Genomic DNA, 22,416 nt, shown 5'->3' with positions numbered 1-22,416 from the left:
CCGTACTGAACATGGACCCAGGATTCAATCCAACGCAGAGCCACGATTGACTCAGGTAATTGCCCTTTCCCGTGTCCTGGCCCGTCCACACTACCAGCCCATTGCCCCTCGCATTCTGATTGCTAGCACTGTTTTCAAACGCCTTTTACTCCTGTAGGATTTGTGACCCCCGCCCCTCGGACGCCTCGATCCCTCGAACAAGAGACGTCCCGTGAGGGTGCCTAACTCACCGACTAGGATTTCGCCTCAAATTACCAAGTAAGTAGCGCTCACTCCTTCCCCTCTCCCCCCCTTTTTTTAGGATAATTCAGATCGGCGTTTATACCTCCCTCCCTTTACTCCTGTCTCTCCCAGATTTACCGGAAGACGCTCGCATTCTCCACCCCCGTGGGGATGCACAACTCATTTCTGCATACCTTCAATCAATACAGGTATGCCCCACGCTACTTACAGCGCCCTTGACCCACTCGCCATTCACAGCGCGCATAGAAGTAGATTTCCTGCAGCGGGCTCCTCATGCTCATAGCCCTCTCCTTTTTCCTTCCCGAGCGCTTCGTACCATACCAATCTCTGGTACACCTGCAGCCCCAGGAACATATCCACAATCACTAGCCCATTATAATTCACGCACCCCTTCAGGTCTGCACGCTCATTTAGCGCGCCCTCTCGCTTCAATTTCGTACATCTGCCTTTGTCTCCCAATTCCGGATACCCCTGGCCCATCTTCCAGGCACGGGCCCTACCATGAGCCTCAGTACCATCGCGCGCCCGGAGTCACCATTCCTGAGTTGGGCACGCCCGCCCACATCTCTTTACCTGTTCTCTTATCGCTGCCCAACTTCTCTACCTTACATCCACTGTTGTGACCACGACATGGGGCTTTTTCCACACACAGGCTATCCACCAGCCACTTAGGTCAGACCTTTTTTAGGGCCTACGCGCCATCGAATTTACACACCATCCTAGGCCATCTACCTAATTATCCTTTTCACTGCCTTGCACCTTTGTCCACCCCTCCCGTCCCCTCCCTGACCTTCTCTTTCCCTCCCGCAGCACCAACCAAACCACACAACCCTGTCCTGAAGATGATCCCAATTGACAAGGATCGAAATGTCGTCGACAACACAGCGCAAAACATGCCGCATACTCTCCAATGGCTCATTGTGAATTACTAATTACCAAAATCAGTCATTCATGTGAGTATGGTGTCTGTGGGTGTGGTGGTGGGTGTTTATCTGTTTTGTGGTGGGTGTGGTGTCTATGGGTGTGGTGGTGGTGGTGAGTGTGGATGTCTTTGTTGGGGTGGGTGTGGTGTCTGTGGATATGCTCCTGGTTGTGTTGGTGGTAGTGTGTGTAGTGTCTGCATGTCTGTGTGTGCCTGTGTTTCTTGCTGTGTGTGTTTATGTGAGGATGGGCTGCTTGTTTGTGTCTGAGTGGGTGCATGTACATTTGTCTGTGTGTTCTGGATAGGGCTGGGGAGAGGGAATTGAGATGGGGAAGGGGCCGGATTTGGGGCGCAAGGTTGGGGTGGGAGGAAGGCTACAGTCAGTGACAAGGCAGACTCTGGAATAACCACTGTAGGCCAGATATGGCCGTGGGAATGCCATCCAGGTAAGCCATCATCTGGGTCATCTGACCACTAATCCCCTGGATGGCATTCAGTAATATGGTCTTGCCTACAGCGATTGTCCACAGTAGATCAATAGCCTCCTCCTTGAGCGCAGCCTGGGTGACAGGGGAATGGGAGAGGTGCCTGCAGTTAAGGTGGCAACATCCCTTTTAGGGCAGTGGCTACAGCCAACTGGGGGGAAAGAGGGAGGGTGGAGATGGAAACATGGGTGGCAGAAGATGATGCGGGTGGAACTGTAGCATTAACGTGCACCACTACTAGGGACTGATCATCTATGGAGGCCTATGATGATGATATTGAGTCACTCATGGCCTACGCACCCGTCCCCTCACCCTCGTGGCACTGGCTCCCTCGGTGTCAGTGATGTCTGCACCAGAAGCACAGTGCCCAGCTTCTACCCCGCCTAATTGGCCGCTGTCACCTTTGCCTTGCCTAGATGATGCTGTAATGACAGATACAACAATTTGAGGGTATAATGGTAAAGAGATGAGAACATGAACTTTGCTCACAAAACATTTGCCAAGTCTACATGGTACACCAGCTTCAAGGCACTCAAACGTGGCTCCTTAATCATCAATATCTCTTGCCCGTAGGGAAAAATTCCACAAACCATTTGCTCACAGTTTAGAAAATCCCCATGCCGGCTCCCACATCATGTGTGCCTTTTGTCTCTTATCCACTTATATTTCTCTATATGATAAATGACTTTGACAGTATTAATAGATGCATAGGCCTGGATACATTCCAAAACCACTTCAGTCCAGAGCACACACATTTCCACATATCCAAAAGAAACATCTTTTGGGCCTGATATTGACTTAACAAGATGGGATACTCCAACATCTATGTGATGGAACCTTCCATCTGCAATTGTCCCTTTAAGTATCGCTTTTCTCTACATCATTGCTTCCTCATCTGGACATAACGAAGGACACCTAAATGTCATTTGGGGTATGTGTAACACTGCCACCAATGTGGATACATTCCTGTCCATTTCAATCAATACAGTCTGGCAGGAAAATTCATGTTGGTTGACACACACTGGCTTACATGCACATTAGGGAATGAGTGACGCATCATGACAATCTGCTTCTGTCTACATGAAATGAATTGCATTTTGCTATTGAAACACATTTCAGATACGGAATGATGCCATCGCACACATGTTTCTAGTCCTTTTGGTGCAGATGCTCATGATCATATTTTCATTGTACCAACTTACCAATATAAACTCTGAAACATTAACTGTCTCATAAGTGCTTACTATGCCATGTCAGTCGGAATAGGGCATACATTACCTACTCACATTTGTGATGAAGCATCACACCTGACACAATCCTCAAAAATGGCATGTTTGCTACAATTGTGCCTCATAACATGGAGAAAATGCAAGTACCCCTTTTTTACATGTAGCCATGCGTCTACTGAAAACAGTACTTGGCTTGTGATGAGGAATCTAGTGACAACCATCAGCACAAAGCAATACACCAAACACAGCCTCAGACATCGACTGAAAAACTTACACCTCCAGAAATCCTCATCTATGTTGGATGTGTGACAATCGTCATGTTGATGTCAAACATTGGTGTAAATAAAAATGGTTAAACAACTAGATTATACATCAAGTATAATGGGGTGACCCGGTGTTCCTCAGAACCTGGGTGAACGAGAACGTGGAAAATGTTGGTTCTGTTGGGTACAGAATTCATTCTAGGATAACTGAATAACAATACTCAAACCTTTCAATTTTAATCAATGAAAAGCGAAGGGAAGAAAAGGCAAATACCATGAATCAAAGAAACAAGAACAAAAACAAAAGCACACCAAAATTAAATCAATCAATGTCTGTATTTAAGGATAAATCAATATATTCCTTACATTTTATGGTGTTGAAATGACATTAACAGGCTGTCAAGGTTCATTAACATGTAATTTGTTCCAACGGCGCAAGTGATATGGTAAAAAAAGTGTGAAACAAAGTGCTGATTGTGAAGAAGATATATACAGTGCTGTAAGCAATGATGAAACTAGTAATTCATAATATATCCATCCCTTGGTACACAAAGTTCTGCGCCGCTTGGAGTTTTAAGTTTCCATTTCACGAGGGGCTGAGAAAGTAGGGTGAGGATTATCAAGGGCACGTCGACGTTTCGACCTGATGGGGTGCGTGATTTACTGATAGGCACGGCCGGTCTTCCTCAGGACAAGGTGATCAAAGGGACAGCCAGGATTTGTGCAAGTTTGGTCTTCCGGGAATGGTCCACCATGGGTTGGACTCACAATGACTGTGGAAGGCATCCTAGATGGTGATGAATCTCATCAATAGACCAGCGTCCTTCTGTAACTCTCCGGCGTGGTTCAGGAATTGAAAGACCTCACAGACAACAAGATTAGCTACATACAATGACTCAACCCCTTAATGCTGCTGTTGGGCCCCCAACTGCCCATCAAGCTCCTGGAAGTCCACCACAAGGATGCGGGCCATTAGGGGGGTGCTGTGCACGCACTTGCCTCATTGGGAGGCCTCGCTGAGCTGGACCTCTGCAGACTTCCTGGTCCGGCATTGGAGGTCCTCCCACTTCTTCCTGCAATGCTGTCTGTGCTGCTTAAAGACCCTCAGGGTCCACAGCTTCTTTGCGAAGGCCTTCCACAAATCCCACTTCGGATAGGCGTTGGCCTGCATGGATGAGAAAAAAATACAACAAAAGATGTTTTGAGTGAAATTGTTTGTCTGTAGTGCAGTGACCCAATGTTTCACCATCTCTCACATGCATTCCCAGAACAGGCAGTACAGGTTATTTACAAACAATTCAAAGTTCCTAAGAAACACTAACTTGCAGTGGTCTGTGGAGTAGCCTAAGCACTTTATTTCTCCTCATGTTACCAATCCAAGACACAAGCATCATTTAAGCCAAGGGTAGGACACTTTTCATGTAATGAGACCCACTCCAGATTAGTCTAGCTCATTGTGAGCTACTAAAGGATAACCAACTTGTACATTATTTGCGCATAAAGACATGCACAGCTACACTTTCTTCATGCCTTTCCTTCTAAGAGTCAGATACTAAGGTGTGCACCACATACTGTGACTAAGGGCAGGAAAGGAGGGCTGCCATGTGTCTATGAGAGAATGGGTTTGGGTGACGTATGAACAAGTATGTGTTGTAATGGGACATACTTATCTGGCTGATTGAAAGGCTGGGTCATTTAGACTGGCAGCACAGGAAATATCTTTGAATATATGTGGCACCATGACATCTTTAACACATAAAGATACTCATATTCCAAAATATGGGCTTTACGTACTCTTGACAGGACCGCAACAGACAACTCCATAACTTTTGAGACTTTACTTGGACTTTACTTTTCTTCCAATTCGACTTAGGCTGAATGTTTCAACTGAAACTATTGGTACAGTGTCTGCTAGCCACTGGATGTAAGGTGCCTGCAGTTTCTCTAACTGAACTTGGAATTATCAGTAACATGCACTCTAAACCCAGCTAATACTTTCAGGTGAATTGTCATTTAAATGTACAGACATTTCAGGCATCCTCAAACAATCCCTGTACCTAGCTAAATCATTTAGTTCTCTACACTCCAATCACAACACTTCACTCGTGAACAAAAAGGGAGCAAATAGCATGTGGACAAAGACGGAACAAGTTACTTTGGCAAACATTTCCCATTCAAACATGTATCTGTTCCTCTGGGTTCCTATACAGCTGGTTGTACTGGGACAGGCCCTCCCTGGTGAGGACCTCCAATTCCTCAGGGGAGAAGGCAGGGACCCTCTCACCCGATTTGCCCTGCATACTGGCTCCCAGAGGTCGTTAACAGCAGAAAAAACTACGAGGCGGTCTTGTTGGCTGCAGCGTTAGGAGGCAAGTAAGCTTTTTTCAATGCGCCGTGTACAAGTACATGGCATACGCAATCCGCGATGGAGACAGACACAACCATTGGCTTTCGTGGGTAGCCATCACACATTTTAGCCTATGGGAGGGCCCATCGTGGAGGGTTCCACCTGCTCTGCGGTCAAAGACCTGTTCACTCTCCTGAGGCGAAAAGCCGGGAGATTGCGCGCACTGTTTGTAAAAATACCTTTATAATTTTTTATTTGAATGGTTATGTTTGCTTTGGGGCATTTTTAAAATTTACCTGCACCATGCGACTTAGCCGAGTAGGTGCTAAGTCGGGCCTCGAACTTGGGAGGCGAAGCTGAAGCAGCGCGGCCATCTTGGGGAGGTATTCCCCCAGGATAGGGTGCAGTCTAGTTGCTGAGGCACCAGGCACTCGGCGCCAGTATTTAATCAGACGGTCATGCCTTCGCGCAGCGGACGCGCCAACATCGCGCCGAAGGAGCGCCTAAGGTAAGCCAGTCTGGGCCCGTCCGGGCCAGGACGGGCCCTGGGGCCAGCCCCCTTGCACCTATTGAGCAGGAAATACCTTTCTTAAAGTATAATAGGGATCAACTTCTACAATTAAGAAGTAGGGTAGGCTTAAAATGTGTACCAATACCCATCCATTTTAGTGACCTTAGGCATTGTATAGGCTGTGATTATTATTTCATCCCAGAAACGCGTCCATTCACTTTGGCATTACTTAATTGTAGATCGCTGCCCAAACATGCGACCGAGATTTCTCTGCTTCTGGAGGAACGAGACCTAGAAGTGCTCTTCCTAACAGAGACATGGACCAACAATAGCTCGGATTCGGATGTTGTCCGAGCTTTGCCCACGAATTATGTAATGTTGAGACAAGATCAGATAGATGGTCGTGGGGGGGGGGGGTATTGCCATTGTGTATAAAAATACCTTAGGATGTAGAATTGAGAAGGTTGCTATTTCAGGCGCGGAGTGTATGATGTTCTCTATCACACTGTCATCAACCTGCACGCTCTCGGGGCTCTTGCTTTATAGGCCCCCGGGGGTGTTGGGCCAATTTTGTGAAGATCTCTCGAACTGTGCAATTAATCTTTCTAGCAATGTCCCCAATTTCACCATATTGGGTGACTTTAACATCCACCTAGATGAGCCTGACACCCTCGGCTTGTCAGGATTTGATGACAGGATTGGAGATGCTCCACCTTAAACAAATCGTTAAAGGGCCTACACACAAAGCAGGACACTTGCTCGATCACTGCTTTACCAACCTGAGCACGCTGAAGTTTGATAACTCTACGAGAGTTCCCTGGTCCGACCACACTCTCTTGTGCTTCTCTTTGACCCCCCTGGAACCTCGAGGGCCTGCTAACATCTCCAAGAAAGTAAGCAGAGTTTGGTCCAAACTATCAACTGATATATGGATCTCGAACCTTAGGGAAACTCTGCCTAAGGCGAGTAATGATCCCGTGGAAGCTAATGCCCGCTATAATCAATGGCTGGAGACTTCATTGGACCTCTCACTCCCAAAAATTGAACTTTCCCATTGTAGCGGTGCGAATAAAAAAGCTTGGTATACCCCCGAACTCAAAGCACTCAAACAGGTATGCAAGCAGAAGGAGAGGAGGTGGAGGAAAGACTTTTCTGAAGTTAGCAAAGATAGTTACAGAACATCGTTACGTAACTATAAGCATGCTATTAAAGCTACTCAGTCCCTTTATTATCAAGATAAAATTACCTCAGCTGGAAGCTCCCCTAGAGAAATCTTTAAGATCTTTAAAGCCTTAGTTACTCCCCCAACTCCTGTCAATGATCCCCTTCTTGCCCATACTCGCTGTAGGGAGTTAGCAAACTTTTTTGCCTTAAAAGTAGAAAATATTTACTCTTCATTTCAGGAGACTTCTATAGGGCCACTTCTCCCTCCGCATCGAGATTTGATCTTGCTCGAGGAATTTATTCCGCTCGATTGCCTCAAGGTTCAGTCTCTTTTGGGGAACCTGAAATCTGGCTCCCCGGCGGATGTTGCGCCACCAGCCATTCTTAACCTTTTATCGGACATTGTGTCTCCGGTGATCCAGGAGGTAATTAATACGTCATTGGCAGCTGGACTAGTTCCACCTCTGTGGAAGCATGCAAGAGTAAAGGCGCTACTGAAAAAATCCAATCTGAACTCAGAGGATTGGAAGAATTATCGCCCCATCTCCCTGTTGCCCACCATCAGTAAGCTAGCCGAAAAATATGTAAACTCTTTGTTAGCCACATTCCTTGAAAATAATAACTCCCTACATCCTACCCAGACTGTGAGGTACTGGGTTTTTCAGAACCGGTGCTTAACCGGTAACCCAGCGGTGTCAGGGAATACACACCCAAAGACCTCGAGTCCTTTTCCTGATTCAGACCACAGAAACTCAGAGTCTTCTAGGTGAAGTCAAAGATCGGTTTATTGGCTGCAACCAAGGTAACAAGTGTCCTAGAAGTACAACACATGGAAGTATGTTCTCAGGAGACTGCTTCAAAAATCACGAAGTCAGGCTTCTCTTCTTATACAAAATAATAAGCTTCAGGCAAACATTCCTAGATTTTCAGGATACTATTCACATATTTCGACCACAAATAAGTAACAGAGTTATGATGACACGCTCACATTTCGTTTGTCTGGTACATAATAAATTACTCGGCAAGGTCCGGTATTTCAATCAGATATCGGTGTTCCCCAATAGAATGAGCACGTTCTCATCATAAAACAAGTAGGAAAGAAGGAGCGGGGTCAGATGTGGGCAAGATTCGGCAGGGTGAGAATGTGATGAAGGGGCTTTATGGCCGGGTGCGCCTAGATGCTATCTTGACCGGCCACTGGGAGAGGAACTGACCGAATGGGTTGGCCTGGGGCGATGGTTTAAACCTGCCCAGGTCACGAAAAAGTCGACCAAGGAGTGCTTGTCCTTATGATATTGGATTAAGCCTATGTGAAGGGCAACATACAAAATGGCTGCCGTATACAAAATGGAAGCCAGGGGTTCAGGGTATAAGTGATGATTTCGAGATGAAAGCAACCTTCGAATGCGATGAAAATGTTTGTGCATAATGTACTCGCCATTCTCGGTCTTTTGATACTAAATTTATCGTGGTACGATGAAGTTTTATTCTTGCTTCTGAATGGTTATACGAGTTTGGATTTTCAGTACTACAAACCCTCCTTTTGCCCTTACATAGGCAATTTAACCTACTCTCATGCTAATCTGAGTTTAGGTCGATATTCCTAAAGTCATTGAGGTGTTGCTGTAACATCATCCTAGTACTTAGCTCGTCTCTTGATACAGGTTTCCTTATACATGATGTGACACAAAGGCCACCTATTGCAGGAGCACACTGTACACACAGACAGAACAGGAAAAGGATGGCTAAGACCATCCCAATGACCACCAGGATTTTCCATCCCCAGCTGGAAATTAGTTCCCAGAACCATCCCATTAATGACCAATCTCCTTTATCCACATGAATAGATTCGGAAATCTTATGCAGTTTGGAGATGGCTTGGTACACCGTCGGAGCGTTATCTGGGATAAAAATGCAGCAACTAGATTGGATCAATCTGCATACCCCACCTCGGTCTGCAAGTATGATGTCTAAAGCAACCCTGTTCTGAAGGGTCATAAGACGATCCGACTGGAGCTCAGCAGTCAGGTTACTAAGGGCACCAGTAGTTTCAATCACGGTAGCCTCAACTACCCTTGTCAATTGCCTTATGTCCCTGCTGTTTACCATGGGTCCCCAGAACGGCAGAAAACCTCTTGCAAAGCCCCCAAATTCTTGACCTGCAGTGTCTTCTTTACTCAAGACACCTCTAACTACCCTTGTCCTGTGGTAATCCGCCGCTGCTGTGTAGGTGGGAGGTAACAGGAATGAAACGAAACGTGAGCCCGAGAAGTCAGGGGGCAACCATGTATAGGCTCTATCATGACAGATGAAATAAGTACCCTTAGCTGCTAAAAACGCAGGGGAAGTCTGAGACCTAAAAATATATGTTTCTGTACAGATACTTCTCCCTAACTGAGCTCTGGGATACCTGCCAATGCCTTCCAGACACAAGTTACCTTGATGGGGTACAATCCAGATCGGGGAAGATTTCTTCGCTTGCTGTTTCTCACTTAAAGTAGCTCCGTATCCGGTCACGTTCCAACCTACATATGCAAGTATCTCGTCATTAGGGGTATTTTCATAAGAAGTTACTTCCTTAATCATGTCAACTATGCCTTTTACTAGGGCGCTAGTCTTGAGGTTGTCTTTTACAGACCGTAGGGGTTGGATTTCTCATGCATATATGAACATCGTTCTGTATGCCCACACGGAACCATTATGACTGAAAGGTAGAACTAGATAAGGGATACCTTTATCCGTCGTGTGAGGCATAAGTCCACATACCCAACAGTTAGTTGTGTTCATTACTAACTGGTGCTGGTGCAGGAGCTGAATGAAGGAGTTATTAATGAATTCTATTCTCCTGTGGGATTCATGGCCAGGAAGGGAGTGGAAAGAATGAGGGGAAACAGTAGTAGGAGGAGGTGTAGGGGATGCAGGTGGTGCGAGTGTCACATGAAGAGAGAATCAGAAATATCATCATACTGGATATCATACAAATGCACATTATTAGAAAACTTTTTCTTGTCGTCACTGTACACAACTGGCGTCTAGAGTTCGTTTGTTTGGCAGGCCTCTCCATTTCAGAAAACTCCATCCTCTCTAGAGTGCTGCCCACGGTGGTAGGTTGATTCTGCTAAAAGATGCTTCTGTCAGTCCAGGGTAACTCCCTTAGACCAACCAGAACTCCCGACCTAACGTCGTTAGCTGCACCCAAAAGACTTTTTAGGCAACCGCGGCCCTAGCAGCGGAACCCGGATGGCGGTTCGAAAAACAAAAATGAGCAAGTTTTCTTCTGATGGAGGAGCTGCCTTTTCAAAAATAGTACTTGGAGGGAAAAAAATAATCTTTTATTAGTCCATAGGTTTTTTTCTCTTAAAGTGGAAAAAGAAGTTTAATTTATTAGTTCGTATTTCTTGGTCTCAAATCGTATCTTTGTCTTCCCGGTACTGTGTTGTCCTGGAACAACAGTTCAGGCTCTGAAGTGTTCAATCGTTTTGACGGTGGCACACCTTCCTGAAGAATGTTCTTGTTTTCGCGCTCAGAGTTAGTTCCTTTTACTTGTGCATCACTGAAAGGTATGAACCGAGGTACTGTGTCTGTTTCTGAGTCGCCGACACCTTCCTGGACCCACTGGTCATATGGCAGAGGAAGAGGTACCTTCTTGCAGTGGACCCCGTGGATCCAGGCCTTTTTCCCTTCCACTCGCACTGCCGATCTTGTAGAGAGAAGGACAAGGTGTGGCCCTGTCCACCTGGGCTGGTCGTTTCTGGTCCTCAGGAAGTTTCGCACCAGTACCCAGGATCCAGGGTCAATGTTGTGTCCCGGAGTCTCAGAGACCGGAGGCAGGGTGTCGTTGACCTGTTGATGTAAAACACGTAATTTACCCGTCAATTCATACAGATAGTCAAGTAGAACGGGGTGCTCGAGCTCGCTAAACTTTTTGGGCCTAGGCACTCCCCATATGTTGGCCGGGCGGCCGAAAATAATTTCGTAGGGGCTGAGTTTCACTCGCGAATGCACAGTCATTCTGGTGGATAGGAGTGCTAAGGGTAGAGCGGCAGGCCATTTAAGACCTGTGCTCGCTTGAATTTTGGCCAATTTTAACTTAAGAGTGCCGTTGTAGCATTCTACTAATCCAGCTGATTGGGGGTGATTTGAAGCGTGGAACTTCTGCCGGATACCTAATCCTTCACACACTCTCTTCATCACACGACCCACAAATTCACTCCCATTATCAGACCAGACCATTCTGGGCATTCCGAATCTAGGGAAGTACTCTTTCACAAGGGCTTTCGCTGTGGACAGGGCAGTATTGTCTTTCAGGGGGTATGCTTCTATCCATCTCGAGAAGGCACAAACAACAACGAGCACATATTTTAAACTGTTGCACCTTTCCATATGGATGAAATCTAGCTGCAAAACCTCAAACGGATACGTAGGAGGTGCAAAATGACCAGCTGGAGTTGGGGTTCCCCTACCAGGATTGTGTTGCAGACACACCATGCAATTCTTGACCACGTTTTCTGCACACTTGGGAATCCCTGAATTCTCCCATACTCGAGCCAGCAACTTGCAAATCCCTTTCACGCTGATATGAGCCCTACCATGAGCCATTGTGACTACTGCAAGCACATATGCATCGGGTAACAACCATCTCTGATGCTCTGATAATTCAATCCAGCAACCACTCGCATCCATTCTACCCGAACTTTCTCTCCACGTACTCAACTCTTTCTCTGTAGCTTCAGCTTGAATAGACTTCACACTCTCTATCGTGTCTTCACACATTCCTATGTCACCAACCCATCTTGCAGGTCCTGTAACATACATTCGGCTCATCACATTCTTCGCAGTTTCTTTAGCCGTTTCATCAGCGAACGCATTTCCACGACCAACATCATCAGTCACTTTCTTGTGAGCGCTACATTTCACATTCGCTACTTGTAAGGGCAAAGTCAGTGATTCTAGAAGCTCATTTATCAACTGACCATGCTTAATTTTAGTTCCATGCGAAGTCAGAAATCCACGTTCTTTCCACAATCGTCCAAAACTATGGGCCACGCCGAACGCGTACTGGCTGTCGGTGTAGACAGTTACTTTCATTCCTTTCGACAACACACATGCTCTCGTGAGTGCAATTAGCTCCGCTGCCTGAGCTGAATTGTATGGGATGCGTGTAGCTTCAATAATCGTTTGCAAAGTCGTGACAGCATATGCTGCAGTCGTATCGCCATTCGGAAGCTTGAAACATGAACCATCCACCCACAATGTACCATCACATTCAGCAAGAGGAGTGTCGAAGAGGTCTACTCTTCCTTTCGTCTCTTTCTCTGTTCTATAAAGACAATCATGCTGTTCTGAAACATCTGATTCTTCTATGAATGGTAATAACGTGGCTGGGTTAAGGGTGTTGCACCTTTGAATGTGCACATGACTTGCTAGCAAAGTCAGTTCGTACCCTGACAATCGAGCACTGGTTAAATGCTGTGTCTTGGTTCTATTTAACAATGTGTCTACTGCATGTGTGACCATCACGATTAGTGTATTATTCATGACCAGGCCAGCAGACTGTCGAATAGAAACAGCTGCTGCTGCTGTGGCTCTTAAACAACTAGGCAATGCTCTAGCCACTGGATCCAGAGTCGAGGAAAAGTAAGCACATGGACGCTGTTTGTTCCCAAATAACTGAGTCAGGACTGACAATGCACAACCATCCTTCTCATGGACATACAGTGTAAAAGGCTTACTGTAGTTGGGGTTACCCAACACAGGAGCCGAACATAAGGCTGTGCGTAATTCGGAAAAACTCGTTTGACACTCTTCAGACCAAGGGACGGGATTGGGTGTATCTTTACACGTTAACGCCACCAAGGGTTTGGCTAATAACGAAAAATTAGGGATCCATTGTCTGCAATATGATGTAATGCCCAAGAAAGCACGCACTTCTTTCTGTGTTCTTGGCACACTCAATTTCGCTATTGCCTGAATTCTTTCTGGGGTCAGTTTCCTTCCCTCCTTCGATAAGAGATGACCTAAGTAGGTCACTTCTTGTCGACAGTATTGAAGCTTGGAAAGTGACACCTTATGATGCAAATCGCACAGATGGTGTAACAGTGATATGGTTGCTTTCTTGCAAATTCCCTCAGTATCCGCAGCTATAAGCAAATCGTCGACGTACTGCACAAGAGTAGTACCTTTTGGCAAAACAATTGTATCAAGCTGCGTTTTTAGAGCTTGACTGTATATTGACGGACTTTCACAGTAGCCCTGAGGAGCGCGTTTAAAGCGGAAACTTCGTCCTCCTAAACTGAAGGAAAAAATATCCCTGCTCTCCTCGGCGATCGGGATGCTGAAGAAAGCATTCTTCAGGTCAACCACCGAAAACCACGTGGCAGAAACTGGAATCATAGTCAATAATGTAGTGATGTCGGGGACAACTGGAAATTGTGGCACAACTATTTTATTCACCTCTCTGAGATCGATCACAAATCTGTACACCGGTGGCTGAGATGGGTCAGTTCGTTTTAAAACAGGTAGAACGGGACTATTGCAAACGTTACCTCTTGTTTCTTCAATCACATCTTTTTCAATTAACTCGTGAACGATCGCTAGCAAAGCTTTTTCATCCTCACTAGATATTCGGTATTGCGGAATTCGTGGCATTTTAACATTGGCTTTCAATGTTACAACATATGGTGGTATTTCTAAGAGTCCCACATCATTGGGACCAACTGCCCAGAGTATGTCTGGAAGAAGCGACAATTCTGTTGGAAGTTTATCTCTCGCTAAGTACATTGGAGAAACCGCTTTCTTACCTAGGGTAAGTTGTACTCCTGATGGAGAACAGTACAAAGTTGCATACAATCTTTTTAGCAAATCTAATCCTAGCAAATTTTCGCCACAACCTGTTGTCAGAATAAGGGGTGCTTCGAATTCGCAAGGACCAACAGAAAGAGACAACGGGTCAGAAATCGGGTTCCTAACCGGGGCGCCAGAAAAACCTACAGAAATGTTTGTTTCGCCAGACAAAGGTGCGCCAGGGAGTTTGGAGTGCATAATAGAACTCTTTGTAGCACCAGTATCCAAGAGAAAAGGTTCTGACACACCTGATGTGATCACCTCAACGTATGGTCCACTCTGATCTACTGGAACTGAAACAACTCCCTCTCTTTGTCTATGGCTGTCCTAGCAATCATTACTGCTCCATTGCTCGCCTTCTGTATAGTAATCATCTGTATAGTACTGAGCTGTCCTACCAGATGCGTGGTTCTGCTGATCGAATTTATTCATAGAATTCTGTGGTGGAAGAGACTGCGCATTCTGGGGGACGTTTCCACGTCCTCTACCTCTAGGTGCTTGCTGAACGCCTTTATCTCTTGCGTTCGAAACACCATTCACACGTTGTAACAAGATAGGGCAACTATACTTAAAATGACCTTCCTCCTTGCAATATGAACACTGGTTGGGACCTATATTGACATGTGGCTGATTATACTCGACTCTTTGTGAGTTCCCTTGATACTGTTGTGGCTGCTGATAGTTATTCTGATAGGTGTTCTGACCACCGTTATTCTGGCCATTACCACCACCACATGGCGGATAGGCTTGCTGCAGTAAAACCTTCGTCTTTAGTTCTCTAGTTTTCTTTTCTACTCTATCTTTCTCATCTTTGTCTCTATTCTCGTAATATTGCGCAGTGGCTAATATCTGTGCTGAAGAGGAGATAGCCCAAGAACTCTCCGAATCTTTTAACTTTTGACACAATTCTGGAAGCAGATTGTGCACGAACTTATCGACAAATAATCGCTGACCACCTTCTGTGGTCATGTCTTGGCCACTGTGATCGACAAACGTTTCTTCGAACCTGGTGAAGAAATCTGAGACCGTCTCGTCTTTCTTCTGTTTACATGCAGATAACTTATCCCAATTCACACGTATTGCAGGCATTATCGTTTTCATGTAATCAACTATTTTACCAGGAAGTTCTGCTATCAATGGCTCAGGTTTAGCACCACCAACTTGTCGGGCATCTACAGCAGCGGTATTGGCCCATGAATCGCCTAATTCCTGATCATGATCTGAATGACAAATCTTACTCCATAAAGGCTGTGGAACAACGTTCCCAAATAACATATAGATATCGGCTAAGTTCATTATACATGACCCAGCAGTCTGCGACAATTCCTTGTAATACCCTGCAGGATTCTTACGCGGATCTGGTAATGTCTGTTTAAGTGCTAAAACTTCAGCACGCTTCCATGGGACATGTACCCATACACGCTGAAAGTGTGGCGGAATAGGAGGTTCAACAGATGTGTCACCCTCCCTCCATTGCGGAGGGACTTCTCTCATGGGATACTGTTGTGCCTTTTTCCTAGGTGTATCGCGCTTAGACTGTGAACCAGAAGTGTTCCCTTTACTCCGATAAGACAACAATACCTCAACCGCTTTTTGGACATCGGGACCTACGATCATTCCTTCTCCAAACTTGAACCGTACATGACACAACTCCTGCGGGTTACTTTCTAAATCATTATCTTCCAAATCCTCACCGAGAAAAACGCACATTTGTTCAAAAACATATCTTTGTGTCGGTGCTTCCCACTGAAGGAAGACTTTCGTGACAAATTCAACGTCATACTTTACAGTATCTATGATCCATTTATGAGCTAAACGATTCAATACATCTCTCTCTTGGTAGTCAGACAGTTGACTTCGCAACTGTCTTCGTTCCGTGTTAGGGGTCGTTTTAGGCGACCAAAAAAGGGGTGAAGGAATGTTAGTGACAATGCTGGCCATTTTATGCCAAACGGAAGGTGAAAGTGAGGGAGGAACGGGTGAAAAAACAGTGTGAGATAAGGCTGAAGTAGAGGCAATAGCAGAGGGGGCATTATGAGAGATCAAAGATGCATTAGGCAAAGTCATAGAAGGTGTAAGCGAAGTAGATGTAGCCGGTGTGCCTTGAGGAGGCTGCACCGGAGGAGCGGAAGCCAGCTGAAGAACAGCTGGTGGGTGCTGAAGAAAGGCAGGCATAACGACCATGGGCGGCGCAACTAAGGGTTGCGGAGGCGCCGTGGCTGTTTGCGCATAGGGGGGTGGTGAACTTAATAAATGCGACATTAATGGGTCTTTTTCATGTTCTTTGGCTGTCTCTTGCTGAAGAGACGGCAAAACTGGATAGCATTTATCTATTGCCATTTTACGTTGCCTGTGCAACTGCTCACTCATCTGTTCTTCTTCATTGTCTTTAAACTGCATAGCAGCTTGCATTACTGAAATATTCCCTTCTCTCTTATTTTTCTTCTCTAATTTAATTTCCTTCTGTTTGGCCTCTTTACGTCATAGGCGGAAAGAGTCAAACATCGCCGGCCGGGCTTTCTTTTTAAAGAGTTTAACTTCAAGGTTATCTAGGATTTCGGTTTCAAAGCTACCATATTGGGGCCATTTTAAAACACCATCTTTCCTGGTGTATTTAATCCATACTTCGTTGTAGGTGATGGGGCCTACCCCATGTTTCACATATAACTCGTAAGTTGGAGTTCCAACCGGAGGAACCGGACATGAGTCCTCCAATCAGGAGTCCCTATTATTACCACCGAGACAAAACAAATTTCCAAGTCTAAGACTAGGCATCTCAATTTTTATTGATTGTTTGTTTTCCTTACATGCAGAGCGATGAACACAGGGATGGGTAGAAGAAGGCGACCTCAAGTCTTCAGGCTGTTTCCAGACCTTGTCAATATGGAGGAAAAGGACATTGTCAAAAAGTTCAGTTTAAATAGGCAAACTATACTGGATTTGTGTCAGCAGCTGGAACCTGATCTCATGCCTCGCAATAGGAACATAACAGCAATAACACCCATAGTGAAACTCATGGCAGTACTTCATTTTGTGACCACAGTCTCTTTTCAATACATGTGGCAGTATCTGTAGGTGTGTCACAGCCAACTTTCAGTGGTGAGCTGCAAGAAGTCCTTGCTTCAATGATTTGACTCATCAGCAACTTCATCCAGTTTCTAAGAGCTCAGGATTTGACCAATGTGAAGGGAGATTTCTATGATTTGGCTGGCCTACCAGTTTTGGTTGGAGCAATTGACGACACACATATTACCTTGGTGCCCCAAACACCAGGGAACAGGTCTACCACAATCAGAAGAACTCCCATTCCATCAATGTGCAAGATGTCTGCTTACCAGATTTATACATCTCAAGTGTATATACCCGCTTTCCTGGGTCAACAGTCAACACATGATTCCTTTGTTCTACAGAATAGCAACATACCCTTGCAAATGTCCCAACTTGGCCCTGTGAGGGCCTGGCTTGCTTGTAAATACAATATGTCTTGAGGATCTGTTGCTTTAATCCTAGTTTATGAATGTTCAATGGCTTGATATATTAATCTTTCAATAAATTGCTTGCATGTGAGAGATTCAGCGTTTCCTAACCGACCATGGTTGCTGGCACCACTGAGGAATCCGACAACACCAGGGGAAGTCTGCTTCAATGAGCCCATGGAGGAACATGGAGTCTAGTGGAGCGGGCTTTAGGGCTGCTGGAGGCTAGATTTAGGTGTCTGGATAAGAACTGTGGAGCCCTCCTCTACTCACCCGATAAGATGTGCCAAACCACGGTTGCCTGCTGCATGCTGCAAAACATTGCCTTGTAACGGAACATCCCAATCATCACAGAGGATGGAGGCTGTGAAGAGCCACCGGGTGAGGATGTTGAACTGCTCAATGAAGATGAAAGTGGTGGAGGAGGAAGGAATTGACCTACATCAAGGTGTCATTGACAACTTCTTCACCTGAGTGTAACTGTACCCTTACATATTGTGACATTGAGTATCAAAACAACTTGTGGCATGGGGAACATAGCAGTATTCAATGGGAATTTGGTAGGAATGGTCAGTTCAGGAAAATCCAAGGCAAAGATGTTTGTTGATCAGTTTCCCACATTGACTATTTTGTCTATTGACATAGACTAACTTTGCTTGTGCTAAGTAGTCCTCCTAACTAATGTTTTGACTCAAATTGTAGATGTGAAATCATTAATTTCCCCTTGTTATTCTGTTTCAGGGTCCTTCACCATGTCATTTTCAATTGGACATTTCAATGTGGTGACATTTGCAGTAATATGCTGCTGTTGGAAAGTACAAAGGGAACACGGGTTGCTCCCGGGACAGACACCCATTTGGGATGGACAGATATTGTACAGGGACAACCTGTACTGTGATTGAATGGAAGCTCTTGAGATTGTATCAGACCTGTTTTGTGGAATGTTGCCAAGAAGGCAATATGTGCTGCTTAACTTGCTCTACCCACATGTGTATGTCAGGCCATAGCATACTGGTCTCCCTTCACATTGGCTAAATCTTTAATTGGTGTTCAGTGTAGGAAGCTGTTGATGTGTCTTCTCATAGTTCAAATAATTATTTTTAGCTCACCACTGAATAGTAGTTGTGATATGGCACTATATACTGCCAAAGTGTCATGAAATGGTATGTGACCTCAAATGATTTTACTGCCATGATGTGTACTATTGGTGTTATTGTCAAATCTCATCAGGTTACGCCCCCTATACGGGCTTGAACACTGCCATATGTACGGAAATTTCGTGCTGCGAAGGGGGAGACAATGGCATCTCCCATAGGCCTTCATAGCAGGAAGTGATGCACAGACATCTTAGAGTCGTCCTGTTGAGGATATAATCTCTTCCGGGTTGGCAGACGCTGCTGATTATTGTGTATCTTTCCCGAAGTTGAATGGATATGGGAGAACTCTGGTTCCTGTGCGGTAAGGGTGTTGTTGGCACCGTTTAGTTCTCTCCTTTCCTACGATTTGTATTCTGGACCAGTCTACCGGAGAGGTGGTCTGACTGCAGTAATCTGTATGACTTTGTATTTCTTTTTCCCGTTGGCGATTTTCACCACGGAGGCTCACGTGGGAGAGAATCTTGGAGATGTCTAAATGTCGTCTCTGAAATAAGGTGACAAATGTGATTTATTATTTCCGATTATTCGGGAGAACTAGATTCTGGGATATTTCCGAGTAAGACTTGAATCTTAACCTTTGATGTTTACTGACTCGTTTATTGGAACATTTGGATGTAGCCAAATTTGAAGGCAATATGTATTACTTATGATGTTAAATAAGTAAGGAACTGCTGTTATACAAGGAACCATTGTTCTATGTGAATCAAGAAGCCTTGGATTATCGATGAGCATGTCTTGTTGTTCTATTGCCTTTTAACGGGGGTAGTGTACGGACAAGTTGAATGAGCATTGCTCCACCTCCCCTGTGATGTCAGGGTTTTCAGGATTAAGGGTATGTAGGAAGTATAGGAAAGAGTAGAGGTGAATCAAGGTACAAGGCAAGATCGATATGCTAATTGCTATTTTTTTCCCTTACAGCTTAACATAGCACAATATTTGAATTGAGTCTATACTAGGTACAACACTTGATTATAAAGCGGAATTGCATTTTATTTTGTAGGTACCTTTGTGCATATTTGTTCTATTATTAGTTTCAACATTGATCATGTAAGACTGTGTATTAAGCATGTCTATTTTATCTACAGATCTCCCTCCCTGTTGATTCCTCCCTTTCCATCCCCCGCTTAATCACTTCAATCGTCTGTGCTGGTATAGCAAGTCAGACTTGAAGCTATTGAGAAGTGAACCTTTATTAGCATCACCCCGATCCCGAGGACAAGTGACCATGACAGTTATAGATGTAGGATTCCTATTGTGAGGGCAGGATGTCTGGCTCTAGCTGAAGTCATGCATCAGTAAAAGTTGGCCTATTTAATTTGATTTCATATAATATTCCCTTTCTTCCATGCTGTCAAGGTTCTGGATTGTCAACTTCTAATTGGCACAGACTTTTTGAATCTGGCATGGTTTATGGAATGCATATTTGATTGTGTCACCACTGTGTTACCTAGATATGCAAGATACTAGTACATTCAGATTTCATTGTTTCTTTTTCTGTCTTATTTAAACATGGGAAACACATTACCAAGTTGGTATCTAAAATTTATTTTAGTATCATATTGTTTGACAGATTTTTAAAAATGATGATGTTCAGAAGACATAGAATTATTTTATCACAATAAATACAACACCAGTCTTTACTTTGTTTTATGTGCATTTAATTTGAACAATAAGATGAGTACAATAGCTTTGAAACCAGAAGCAAAATAGGACAATAGGAAAAGTCAATCATGGTGGATGAAACTATATTTGCTGATCACATAGGGGTCGATTCCGAATCGGGAAAAAAAAACCCGTACGTACGACGAAGTATGATTCGTACCAGGAGGTGGACTCCGTACGAATCGTACAGAGACCGTACGAATCAAATCCCTGTACGAATCTCTCTCGGAACCCGCTGTACGCGACATCCGTACGGTTCGCGGCTGGTTTTTCCGACCCAGCAAGTACGATTCGTGTCGAGTACGCACCGTACGACGCTTTTTCTACGGGAGCCGAAAACATCGGGAGAAGCGGAGTTTGCCTCAAAACAGGTACGGAACGGCCCCCCAGGTACGGTGCGTACACCCCATGATCGCAGGGGTACGGTGCGTACCCCTGCGATCGTGGGGTGTACGCACCGTACCCCGCGATCATGGGGTGTGCGCACCGTACCCCATGTTTGCTGGGTGTACGATGCGTACACCCTGCGATCGCGGGGTACGGTGCGTACACCCCATGATCGCAGGGGTACGCACCGTACCCCTGCGATCATGGGGTGTACGGACTGTACGGTGTGTATGTGATTGTGTGCTTTTCCGTACGAATTGCCCTTACCTGACGTGGACCGTACGAATCGCGTCCTTATACCCCGGTCCGGATCGTACTCGTCGGGTCGTGCGGCATGTTCACGATTCGTGCTGAGAGGGCTCCGGATACGAATCGTACTGATGTTTTTTTTCCAGGATCGGAATCGACCCCATATTGTCTGGAGTTTGATGTAGAAGATACATCTCTCCTCAGAAAATGAAAAAGTGTCCAAGAAATAGTCTACAGAGTAAATGTTAGACACACACTGGAGGGAATTAGGTTTGTCATCTCTTGGAGGTTGTGGTGGAGGTCTTGCCATCCCCTCTTGATAGTCCCAAGTGCAAGCACTGGGGTGGGTGGATCATTATCCGTCTGTGGCGAATCACTGACAGAATATCGAAGGTCAGAATATCGACCTACGGAAATATCGATGCAAGAATATTAAAGTCAAGAATATCTACATCCTATCCACATTATGGTAAGTACAAAAATATCGAGAGAGAAAAAAATATTGATGTCAAAAATATCGTTAAAAAAAATCGTTTTTTATTTAAGTTAAAAGAATAATGTAAAATAAAGTAAATAATACTTGTAATCAAAATAAACATAGTTAAAAATATTTGAAAAGGTTTAAAAAATATAAGTAATATATATGTAATGTAAAAATAAATTAAACATATACATATCATATATAATATATAAACTTACTTACTAATAATTTTAATTATTATTTTAATAACTTATAATAAAGTATCATATACATTTTAAATACATCTATACACATAAAACAATAATATAAATAAAAATTAAGTAAATATATGTGACACAATAATAAAATTAAAATTATTTTTAATCTTTTTTAAATTAATTAAATACTACATTAACTAAAATAATACATAAAAAATTAGATAGCGGAGGTAATAAAATACTATTCCAACTCCAAACAGTGCAACAGTAGGAAAAGTGTTGGATAGCGTAGGGGTAAAAATTACTATTCCCACTCCACTGAGTGCAACAGTAGGGAAAATGTTGGATAGCGTAGGGGTAAAAATTACTATTCTCACTTCAGGGAGTGCAACAGTAGGGAACGTGTTGGATAGCGTAGGGGTTAAAATTACCATTCCCACTCCAGGGAGTGCAACAGTAGGGAAATTGTTGGATAGAGTAGGGGTGAAAAATACTATTCCTACTCCAGGGAGTGCAACAGTAGGGAAAGTGCTGGATAGCGTAGGGGTAAAAATTACTATTTCCACTCCAGGGAGTGCAACAGTAGGGAAAGTGTTGGATAGGGTAGGGGTTAAAATTACTATTCCCACTCCAGGGAGTGCAACAGTAGGTAAAGTGTTGGATAGTGTAGGGGTAAAAATTACTATTCCCACTCCAGGGAGTGCAACAGTAGGGAAAGTGTTGGATAGCGTAGGGGTTACATTAACATACTTATTAATTAAATACGTTTTGTAAAATAAAAAATATATTAAAATTAATTA

Source organism: Lissotriton helveticus, chromosome 10 (assembly GCF_964261635.1).
Source record: "Lissotriton helveticus chromosome 10, aLisHel1.1, whole genome shotgun sequence".
Classification (NCBI taxonomy): Eukaryota; Metazoa; Chordata; class Amphibia; order Caudata; family Salamandridae; genus Lissotriton; species Lissotriton helveticus.
This window is presented reverse-complemented; position numbering follows the sequence as displayed.